This window comes from Lissotriton vulgaris, chromosome 8 (assembly GCF_964263255.1).
Source record: "Lissotriton vulgaris chromosome 8, aLisVul1.2, whole genome shotgun sequence".
Taxonomy (NCBI): domain Eukaryota; kingdom Metazoa; phylum Chordata; class Amphibia; order Caudata; family Salamandridae; genus Lissotriton; species Lissotriton vulgaris.
In genome coordinates, this window is record NC_141696.1 from 232,617,504 (window position 1) to 232,629,560 (window position 12,057).

Below are 12,057 nucleotides of genomic sequence, written 5' to 3' on the forward strand. Positions count from 1 at the left end.
GGTTTAAACAGGCAGAGGTTGAGACAGCAGTGATAGCTTTTTAAATACAGATGTGACCATCTCACTGGTAATGGACTCACATTAACACGACTGCACATGTCTGAAAAGACATTGCAAAAGGGAAAACAATGTATTCACATCCTCTTTTCAAGCCCATCCTCTGCCTAGAGGTAGCTGTGAATTAGGTGGAGTGCCTGTAACTCCGCCGTGGTGTACCCTGAATTGAAGATATTCAGCATATGCAAAAGATGCTGCCCAATCATTGCTGCCAGTGCTTGCTTTAAACCAAGTTGTCATGGAGGAGTTAACCCGGGGGGGTAGGAAAAAAGGAATTTGGCAAGATGATAATTACTTACAATAGGTAGGTTTCTAAGACTTCCCTTTAGCTAAAGGACATCTAGTTGCACAGATGACTAACATAGGCCATACACACGACATTTAAAGTGCCCATTAGTGAAATGAAGCCACAATAATTGTCAAAACCCAAGCAGACATAATCAATCAAAGCATTTTTCTGGAATGCTTATTTTTAGTCATTGTTAAGTATACACGACTTAGTAAAAAGAGCTGTTTTTTCTCTACACTCGATGACTCCTTTAAGAGGTACTGCCATTTGTTGTTGAAGCCGGAGTGCTTATGTTTCATCTTGATTTTCCATGAAAATCAAGGCATGAAAAATCAGTTCATCCTGAAGAGATCAAGCTTGTGAGCTTGCAACACAGGTACACAGCATGGTGGTTCAGCCGCATCGGGTGCACAGCATATCACATCTGGGACTCCAGACGACTGACAACAACACTATTACACTGATGCTAAGTTCTTCATAATAAAGTGGGTGTTAGAAATGGGGTCTCTAGTTGGCAGAGGTATGTACCTTTGTCCAAGTAAGAATTCTTGTTACTAGTCAGGGTAAAAGGGATACACACTTTAGATAACCCCTACTCGCCCCCTTGGTAGCTTGGTACGTGCAGACAGGCTTATCCCAAAGGGAAAATGTATAAAGTATTTGTACTTCATGCGCACAGTGACACAGTGAAAACACCAAAAATGGACACCACATCCGTTTATAAGAATAAAGTATTTTTATTTCAATAAAGCAAGACCAAAACGATAAAAATCCCATATTCTTGTATCAAAATATCACTTTAGTACAGTTATTGCAAAAATAGAACTTGTGACTAGCATAAATCCAATGTACGGCACTGATCGCGAGGGGCAAGGTGTCAATCACGAAGTCACACGGACCCCCAAACAACAGTACCTTGGAGAGAAAGTCTATGGACCATACATAGCGTTGTGGAGGTGAGGCATCATTGCCGAGTTTGAGGCCGGTTCCCTGGTTGCCACGGGAGAGTTGAGGCACTGTGTCTGTCAAGAGGTAATGCATTGAGTCCAGGACAGGGGAAGTCGTTGGCGTTGGCAGTGAGGCATAGGTTCAGGTGAGGCGATGCGAAGACCAAGAGTTTGTGAAGTCACCCTCATCGGGTATCAGATCTGCGAAAGTGGCATGCTGGTGCTGGCGGTGACGGCATTGGTGCCAATGCTGGCATTGGGAAGGCCGATGAGGTCAGGCATCGGCAGGCATGGACAGGCGTAGGAGCTGCAGTGCAAGCAGGGCAGTGCAACATGCACTTCACGAGCTGTTGCTTCGACGCAAGTTACATGGTCGCTGACCACGCAGGAGTTGTTTTTCTTGCTTTGCACCACCAACCTCACAATTCTCAGGGCCCAGGAACTGGAATTGGCACCCTTTTAAATACAAAAGTCCACAGAGGAGTCCATGTGTGGGTCAGCGGGTTGCAGGTGAAGTCTTTGTGGCCCTTAGACTTCAGAACAGGGGGCCAGCACACACAGGTCATTGCAGATTCTTCTTCAAGCAGGTTCACAGCAAAGTTCCATTCTTTGTCCTCTCCTTGGCAGAAGCAGCAACTGGAGGCCAACCCAGCAAAGCACACACAGCAAAGGGGCAGTACTCCTCCTTACAGCTCTCCAGCTCTTCTCCTTGGCAGAGGTTCCTCTTGAGTCCAGAAGTGATCTAATTATCTGGGGATTAAGGTCCATTACTTATACCCCATTTTGTCTTTGTTCTCTTTGTGGCAAGGGTATCTGAGCCCAGTCCACACCAGTTCTGTCCTCTCTGGTGCAGCTTCACCACAGAAGGTGGAGACATCACTGTGCAGAGGAGACACTGCCTATTCAGGTGCAAGTGAAAATTCCTTTCACCACTCTAAATGCAGCCAAGGCCTATTCAGCTCATCTATGAGTCACCCAGGAGAGGCAGGACACACCTTAACCCCCTTGTGGCTGTCTACTGTGAATGCACATCTCAAGCCCCTGTCACTCCAAATCCAGACAGTCAATCCAGAAAATAGCGGAGGCACACATAATGGTTAAAAAAACATGCATACTTAATAAAAGTGGAATTTTCAAACATACAAGTTAAAAACCATCTCCCTAAAAAGATGTGCTATTACATTCTGAGTTTAGAGAGCCTAAACTTCACTTCTCTATCTTGTCCCAATGGAAAGTTATACTTGTAAGATGTTACAAAGTAGCTTTCATGTTAGCCTATGGGACAGATAGCCTTTCAATAGTGAAAAACGAAATTGTCAGTATTTCACTATCATGACATGTCACACACACAGTACATGTCGTACCTTTCACATACACTGCACCCTGCCCATGTGGGTGCCTTGAGCCTACCATAGGGGTGCCTTACACGTTAGGAAAGGGAAGGTTTGGGTCATGCAAGTGGGTGCACTTGTAAACATGGCAGTTAACTGCGTGCACCGACACTACAGTGGTAGGTCTGAGACACATTTACAGGACTACTCATGTGAGTGACACAACCAGTGCTGCAAGCCCACTAGTAGCATTTGATTTACAGGCCCTAGCACACACCGTGCACTTTACTAAGGACTTCCCAGTCAGTCAAATATGCCAATCATGGATAACCAATCATATCACAATTTAAACAGGGGGCACTTGCACTTTGGCACTGATCAGCAGTGGCAAAGTGCCCAAAGCATCAAAGACAGCAAACACGAAATCCAGCATAGCATCAAAAATACAGGACGTAGAGGCAAAAAGTCAGAGGAACCCACACCAAGAATGTCAAGTCTAACAGTGGGCCTTTAACCCCTTCCAACATACACAGACTACAACCTCCTGGGCAGTTGACCAACCATGTATCCCTCGCATGCTGAAAAAAAAGTCTATACTCTCTGTGGCCTAAATATGGTAGGCAGATATTATCCTCTTCCTCTGCAGATTACTGAAGGAAGTTACATTTGGTGGGATCTCCCATCCTGTTCCTTGGGATACAAACTAGTTTTTTCTACATTTTTAATGTGTCCTCCTTTTCTGCCGCAACAGTCCTTTACAACATTCTTCACAATTCTTCTATAAAATAAAACAACTTGTTTCAGTGATTTCCTGAAATCCAATCCTCTTTCTAAGCATTAGCATTTTGCTTAATTTTCCAAATAGTTCAGGTACACATCACATAAGATTGTCGATTGCACATCATAATTCCAGGTAAGTGATTAGAAATGCAAGTGTCTCTCAAAACAGGGAAAACATCGGGACCCAATAGATTCCCGGCGGAATTCTTTAAACGTACAGCAGATCTGTTGACGCGCCACCTGAAAGTCCTCTACACTGACTCCTATCAGGAGGGACGCCTCCCTCCCGACCTCACTTTGGCCACTATTGTACCGATACACAAACAGGGCAAACCCACTGACGACTGTGCTTCGTATCGCCCCATTTCTCTCCTTAACATTGAGGTGAAGATCCTGGCTACGGTATTGGCGACGCGCCTGAGGTCGGTGATTCCAGATCTCATCCACGCAGACCAATCAGGCTTCTTGCCAGACAGAGCAACTAAACTAAATTTGAGACACACACACAATTGGTTGCAGGAAGTCAAAGACAGAGAGGAACCCCACTGGTTTCTATCCCTGGACGCAGAAAAAGCGTTTGACGCTGTCCACTGGCCGTTCTTCTTGGCGACACTGCAACGGTTCGGCCTAGGCCCAAAATTTCAGGGGTGGCTAGAGCTACTACATACAGCCCCAACAGCACGTGTCCGAGTTAACGGCAGACTATCCAGAGAATTCCGGGTGTCCAGAGGCACAAGACAGGGATGCCACTGTCCCCCTTACTATTCACGCTCACAATTGAAGTCCTGGCCGCCAAGATTAGATAAAACCCCGAGATCCACGGCTTCTCTGGGGACACGTCTAGGGAATCACAGGAAAAAATATTGTTGTATGCAGACGATGTGCTGCTATACATAACGGAACCAGAGGTTTCGGTACCGGAGCTATTCAGGGAACTGGAGGGCTTTGGCGCAAGAGCGGGTCATACCATCAATTGGAACAAATCAATACTCTATGACCCACAAGGAGCTGATAGGTGGGGGACCCTACCTAACTACTCACTACTACAGAGGGGTTTCAATACCTGGGGTCTATGTTACACTAGACAAGGTGCTCTCGTTCAACAGAAATGTAGAGCGAGTCATGACCGAAGCGGTAGAGGACATGAATAGATGGAGGCAACTACCTCTCACCCTGTTAGAAAGGGCGGCAATGTACAAAATGATTACCCTCCCCAAGTTCCTCTATGCCCTCCAGAACGAATACTACCCGCTCCCGGCCGCCACGCTACCCAAAATCCACGCAGATCTACGTTCCTTTCTGTGGCTGGGGAAACAACCGCGTATTGCACTCCAGACACTCCAAAGGCACCAATACAATGGAGGGATTTCCCTGCCTAATCTAGAAGGGTATTACTGGGCGGAACACTTGACGCCAATAAACGAGTGGATCCATGCCCCGGCCGACCACCCGACATACGCTCTGGAATGACAGAAGCTGTCACCACACAACGTATACCACTATCTTTATGGGGGAACGATACGGAGGTCGCTCCTACCGGCGACGCTACTCACACTACGGGCGTGGACGCGAGTGACAAAACGCATGGGGTGGGATGGGAGACCAACCAGACAAACGCTGTTATGGCACTGCCATTGGCTGACGGAAATAAAAAAACTGAAAGGTTTCCAAAGATGGGACGACATAGGTATTTCACATATAGGCGATGTTATATATAGGGGGGAATTGAAGTCGTTCGACAGGCTACAAATGGAATACGGACTACACCGCTCGCAACATTTCAAACATACACAATTGGCACATGCATGGAGAGCACAAAACATCACACTCACAGATCTGCCTGACTACGCTCCGCTGGAAGGTAGGCTTTTACAGGAACAGATAACACATCAGGCGGTCTCGCTCACCTACAAGACACTAACTAACAATATACTGGGGGACTTAACAAAACTTAGAAGAGTATGGGAGGCGAACGTAGGCGAGATGGAAGATTTAGACTGGGAGATTGTCCTGATGCACCCACGCAAGGTAGTGATTAAGTCACGGCTGAGGCTCATTCAGCTGAACGTGCTACACAGGACATACTTTGATAGAGTACGTCTCCTCAAAACCGGGAAAATAACAGACCCCCGGTGTCTCAGATGTCAACAACACCCAGGGGACTTCTACCACACTACATGGTCGTGCGAAAAAATACGCATATACTGGACACACATTTTCATGGAGCTGGGGGAAGTCCTGGGGATAGAATTAGAGCGAGACCCGAAACTGGCGTTGTTGGGCATGACAAACGAAGTAGACCTACCGCGCAACCAACTCATATTTTTGGTGCTGCCGCTAGTGGTGGCCAAGAGGGATATCGCGAAACATTGGGGGGCCGCGGAGACACCAGACGTAGAGGAATGTAGAAGGGGCCTGGATCTCTACATGGCGGCAGAAAGGGTGACATATAAGGCGAGGGGGTGCCCTAAAAAGTTTCAGAGAGTCTGGACGAAATGGAGACAACATCATGGTCTAGAGGGAGGGCAGTGAGGTGTGTTGGACTGAACAGGGAGGGCCTACAACAGGAGTGGGGTATAACTTGAAACCACAAAGACATGAGTGGGGAGGTATGCAACATCGAAGAGAAAATTAAAAGGAAACGACTGGAAAGGTACTGTTCTGTGGGGAAGTGCTGGGATGGGAGGGGGCGGCGGGGGGCGAAATTGTGGCCATAGGGAAGATACACCAAATATTGTGGGGCAAAAGGAAAAGATGTGGCAATGAGCTTGTTGGGATATGTTATTCGGACACAACGAACACAGTTGGGGGGGGGGTGTTATTATATATTAAAATGCAGGATACCGACTCGACATGGATGACCCACACTGAAGCTGATTATTTGATGTTTGTTTGATTAACTACAGTTGCGCCTCCCGGCCTCCGGGATGTGGGCTGATGGGCCGTGTCTACAACTATACCCTAGATCAGCATACACTTGATGGTTTGGAGATGCAGCCCACGGGCTGAGGATATATGTGTTTTCTACCTGCAACAAAAATAAAGTAAAAAAAAAAAAAAGAAATGCAAGTGTCTATTACAATCTATTATACTTCAACTGCGCTTTCGCCAAAGCATGCTATAACGAATATGTGTACGTGCAATTGTGATTGAAATGTGTTCTCTTTTTATTAATCTCTAAAGGATGAATGGCTAAGTAAACCACACCTGCACATCACTGCAACAATCAGTTAACTAACACAGCTGTCTTAAAGAGACATACATTCGTGGCAGTTAATTCAGACAGATATCACGGGTGAATTTTGTAATTAAAGTATTTTCTATCTTATGTGCGTCAAATAAATATGAACACACGCTATTTTGAATGGATCAGCTACTTTCCTTTACAATTTGTCGTGATAAATTGTCATGATTATACAATTCTCCCTCAGTTTTGAAATATTGAAAATCTAGTGCAGTTGAATACCGCCTGGGGCCAACGTGAAATTAGACGCAATATTTCAAGTACATAACCAGTCTTACTTTGCCAGATCTCAGCAGTTTCAGGAGGCTGCAGTTTTATATCTTAATTTTAAGTGATCTTCATATTAATCCGTCGTTATCGATTTGCCGAGGCAAGCACTTTGTTACAGTATTGGCAGTGTTAAAAGTACGGCAGGAGAAATAGTCCATCTATTCATAATTTATTTCATTGTGTTTCCTTGGAAAAGTCCCACGAGTAGCTGGTTTTCATTTTCACGGAAGCCCTGAGGGGCGACGTGCGTCCGTGACTTCATTACGCGCAGAGCTGCGCAGCCTGCAATGACGTGCATATCATATTAGCATGTTAATGGTAATCACAGTCTCTCCAACCCAGAAAAGCTGCCGCATACATTGTGAGGCAATGGGGTCTGTTCCATGTAAATAAATGTCCCCAGTGAACCAACCTAGAAAGATGCAGATACGTGCATCAAACCTTTAAAAGTGCCTAACAGTCTGTACACCTTTTTAAATGGGAAAAGATGGATAAATATGTTTATTTACATTTCACTGTCCCTCCATGCTAAAGAAGCTTAATAGCTGCAGATGTGAGGTGGGTATGCCCAGACATGGGTCCCTCCTCTCCATGAAACTGGAGTCAAGCTATCCTGGCTGATGAGGAGTGATACCCCGAAACCTGTCCCAGGTTGTTTGTTTCCAGGTCCAAAGAAGACCTGGCCTAGCTGTTCAGCTTGGACTGTTCCCATGGGGAGCAGGGTCAAGACTGATTTGTATATGGCTGGGTTTTAACACAAATGTATTCTGCTGCGCTTCCGCCTGAATTTAATTCCATTAATGTTGGGGTTCCCAGAGAAGAGGTACAAGTACGCAGATCTAGGGCCCTGTCCCTGTGATAACTGTTCACCACAGTCTGACCTACATTTGGTCTTTTTTTGTAATTTTTTCTTAACGAAAGAAAAAGGTTCTTTCTCCCAATTCTAAGGCAGAAACATTTCTTGCAATGCAGAGTGGCACTGTATTTTTTGAAAGCTCTCTCGAACCCCCAAGTCTGCTATCTTGTAGACTCCTTTTTATGGGCCTGTTGGAGGAATAGAAGGGCCAGCCGTTTACTATGATGAATTAAGACTCTTAATCTTCACTAATTCAATTGTACAGCCGATTTTGGTTTTAATAACAAATTTTAAAAGTTTAATAAGGTTTTAAAATTATTCATGCTTTTTTTCTAAATGAGTTTTAATGTGATTTAATCGATGAATTTGTGCTTTTATGATCTGTCTGTACATAGATCGAATAAATATTTTAAAGAAAAGAAGGCTGGGTTTTAACCCGAATGGCAGGGGGTGCAAAAAAAGATGAATTTAGGGGCAGATCTCTGTACTGGGGGTGAATGCATGACATTGTTCAGCATTCTGTCCATCAATTGTTCTTCATGTAAAAACTGCAGATGGCCATGTCTTAGTCCTAACTGCTGTCTTCAGGTGATCACATTGTATGTACTTGCCACCCTGAAATCTTCTATATATATAAAAACGAAAGTATGTCTGTTTGTCCTTTATGCGTTACTACACCATTCATCCGATCGCCATGAAACTTTGGGAAGGTTTATGGCAAAAAAAAAAAAAAAATTACAAAAAAAATAATAATTGTTAAAAGTTGTTGAGTACACTCCCGCGAAAGTTTCTGGCAAAAAAAAAAAAGAAAAATTTGTTAAATTTCGGCCCCCCATGACCCTCATAATCTTTCCAATACTGAACGTTTACAGTTTACGGTGCGACTTGCTTTTGCAATGACCATCAACAAAGCACAAGGACAATCGCTGCAAGTGTGTGGACTAGATTTGGAGAATCCGTGCTTCTCACATGGACAACTGTATGTGGCCAGCTCACGTGTCGGAAAACCTTCTGATTTATTTGTGTACGCACCAGACGGAAAAACAATAAAATACCGTGTATCCACAAGCAGTCGAATAAATAAACTGAATTAAAACAACACTTTAAAATGTTTTCCATATTAAAATGAATAAGTTTCAATAAAAATTACAAAATGTAAATTGAATGTTATCATACCAAGTTTCCTTAAATTTCATTTCTTCTGAGATCGCAGCAACGCGCGACGGGTAAGCTAGTACTAAATATAAGTAATATATTCATCAGCTAGTGTAGAAATGTACTAGTTGCAACAGCATTTTTTCACCCACCAAAAATAAATATGTATAATTACAATTAAGATGAGAAACATATAAATATGAATGATACAGATAGAAATGTCCAAAATATCCAAAAATAATAGCTGTTAGACCCAGTGATAAAGATGCCAGAATTTTGTTTGAAGTAGCACCACAGTTTGGAAGCTATGCTGCACGGGCTTGCTCTCTACCCATAAAAGAGTTGCATTGGGAAAGGAATCTGACAAGGGTATTATAGAGAACCCTTAAAGCTGTGGCAGAAGAGAGCACATACTTTCAGAGGAAATAGATGGTCGGAAACTCCAGAGCCCTGCAACCCCTTCTCACAGCGTGTCCACAAAGTGTGACTACTGCAAAATAAGTGTAGCGGGAGATCACATGGATGGGTAATTTTGTACCGCTGCTTCACATTTAATTTAGAAGAGTGAATTCAAGGACAGTGGAATCTGGCTTTTCGAGGCAGTGCACACCACAGGGTGCTGCTCGCTAGGATTCTGATTGTGTTAATACAATAAAGAGTAAAGACAAATGTAAGACCAAATAGACTGCTGAGTACAGCCGTCAGTGGCAGTAACACGTACACCAGTTGCCTGCTTCACAAAAACAGTTAATGACAGTGACAGCAAAAGAATCAAGAATTTATATAGTTTTGCTCATGATAATATGGCCGGGATGCCTGTCACCCCCTCCCAACACAATCCCCAAGGATGGGAAGACGGACGCAGTTCTGAACTTTTGGAAGGCGGGAGGGAGTTACCCTCCCGGCCGTATTTATTAAAATATGAAACAAAATTAAAACATTAAAATAAAAGTTTCATATCATGTACAATTTTCATTTATTACATTTCGATGCAGACATGTCCATTGGCTAACCTTAACAAATCTCTAATACAAAGGTTTTCCTAGCCGAGTCTAGCATCCTGCAAATCATACTTTCTAAATTAAAATTGTACACCCTAGCATTACGGGCCAACGGCAAGGTCGCAACCGGTGTCAGATCCCTACTACCAAAACTCTCGCCCTCACGGTGTGAGTGGCGGCCGCGCAGAGGACTGTACCCTCTGTGCCAACTCCAATTTCCCTTGTCTTGTTGGGGGCCCCCCATTTAAACTCGACGCCATCTTAAAGGTCGTCCGAGGACCCGTGTGAGGTGTCTGTAAGAAGGCAGCGTGGACTCCCCCCCCACCCCACACTGTCTATCACATCCGCCGTCGTGGATATCCGGGCCCCGGGAAATTCGTAGGAGGGGCATATAGCCGCCTCCTCCCCTGGAAGGGGCCTATGGCCGTCCTCATCTAGGCGACCCATAGTTAGTGGGTGCCGCCTCCCCGTGGGAGGGGCCAATGGCCGCCTCCCCCCGGGCGCTCCCATCCATAGTGGGTGGCGCCCCCCTCTAGGGACCTTGAAATTACTGCTCACCGATCATGACCTTACCGCCACAGGCCGGATAGTTGACCAGCTATCCGGCCCCCCCACAACTCCTCTTAAAGGTCATGCTTCCTCAAACCCCTTAGCCAAGCTATGAAGTCTCCTATGAGTAAGACATTCCCTTTCCGGGACAAGTGAACCCCATCCTCTAGATACATGTGGTCACCCCGAATACACCCATGCGGAATACTGTGCAGCTGCGCCGAGCGAAACAACCTACCAATCTTGTTGTTGACCTTCTTTACTGAATGGTTCAGTGCCGATACCGAAAGACCCCCCCGCCATACCTTCCTGGGAATCATGTGGGACCATGCAATCGTGCACCCGGGGATTCTTTTCGCCAGCCAGCTAACGGTGGACAAAACTCGTTCGAGTAATACTCTCCTACCGAGTGTCACCATGTCATTGCCCCCCAGGTAAACTATGATTACAGATGGCGGTGACCTCTGCCGCCCTAAGAGTCCCTCGACAAAAGATTCGAACTGGTCAATACAGAGCCCGCCCCTTCCGTGGAAGGTCACTCTGTACCCGTATTCCCCAGCTGCGTGAATCGAGTCACCTGCTTTGAATACGTCCCCGGCCCGCCTCACGTATGAGTGGCCCACAACCCACACCTCTCTCTCCTCAGCCGGTGATCTCTGACCGCTGGTCCCCTGGTGCTGGGTCGACTGCAAATTCCGCCCCGCATAACATGCTTGCGAAACTGTAAATTAAACAGAAGACAAGAAGCGTGAGTGCATGTAACTTGACTTCACAACATGTGCAACCGCACATACCTTTTAAAACAGTTCGAGGACCATCGTCCTAACAGTTTCACCTCTTCAGTACTCAGACCCCTGGCTGTAGCCTCAGTAGCAGCCCCTATCCTAAAGGAGTGGGTCCCAAAATCGCTCGGGTCCAAGCCCGCCGCTGCGATTGCCATTGTTAACACCCTCTGAAACTGAAACCTCGTCAGTGGGGTGGCATCGATGTGTCTCAGCAAACTCCCACCCCATGTATCCGCCCTCAGCGCCAAATATTCCTCGATGCACATTATCGGGCACATGGGGGACCCTCGCATGCGCTGGACAACAACACTGTCTTCCATAGCTCTTTGATCAGTCTTGGACTTAGCTATTGTGACTACCATGGAATCACCCCTGATCATGATGTGATCCCGACACAGACCTCCCTCCACATCCTTCTTATTTTTTGCGACCAGTTCGCTCACTCGCATAGCCCCGTGGAACGCTAATGCGAAAGCGGCCCGGAACAAGACTGCTTCGAAATGGGAGGAGCATGTCGTGGGTAGTATCGACATAAGCTGGGACAACCTTTCTAACCCAATCGGGCGCCTCTCGTCTATTCTACGACCTCGAGGCGTTGCCAGCCACGAAGGGCTTTCTTTACCAAAAAAGAAGTTGTCGGGTCCTTGATGCCATGCACCTGCGCCATGAATGCAATGGCCGCCCGGTGCCTATTGGCCGTTGCCACTGATCGGCCTTCCCTGTGTAATGCTACCAGAAACTTTAGGAAGGAATCCTCCTGACCCCATTTCTGCTCCCCTGCCGGACCCAAAAA

The 12,057-nt window shown here is 45.9% G+C and overlaps 1 protein-coding gene across 4 annotated transcripts in view; it reads left to right on the top strand.

The window, feature by feature from the left end:
• GRIK1 (glutamate ionotropic receptor kainate type subunit 1) overlaps positions 1–12,057 on the top strand; it is a 959,769-nt gene that overhangs the window by 26,372 nt on the left and 921,340 nt on the right. The gene's annotated exons all lie outside the window — the stretch shown is intronic.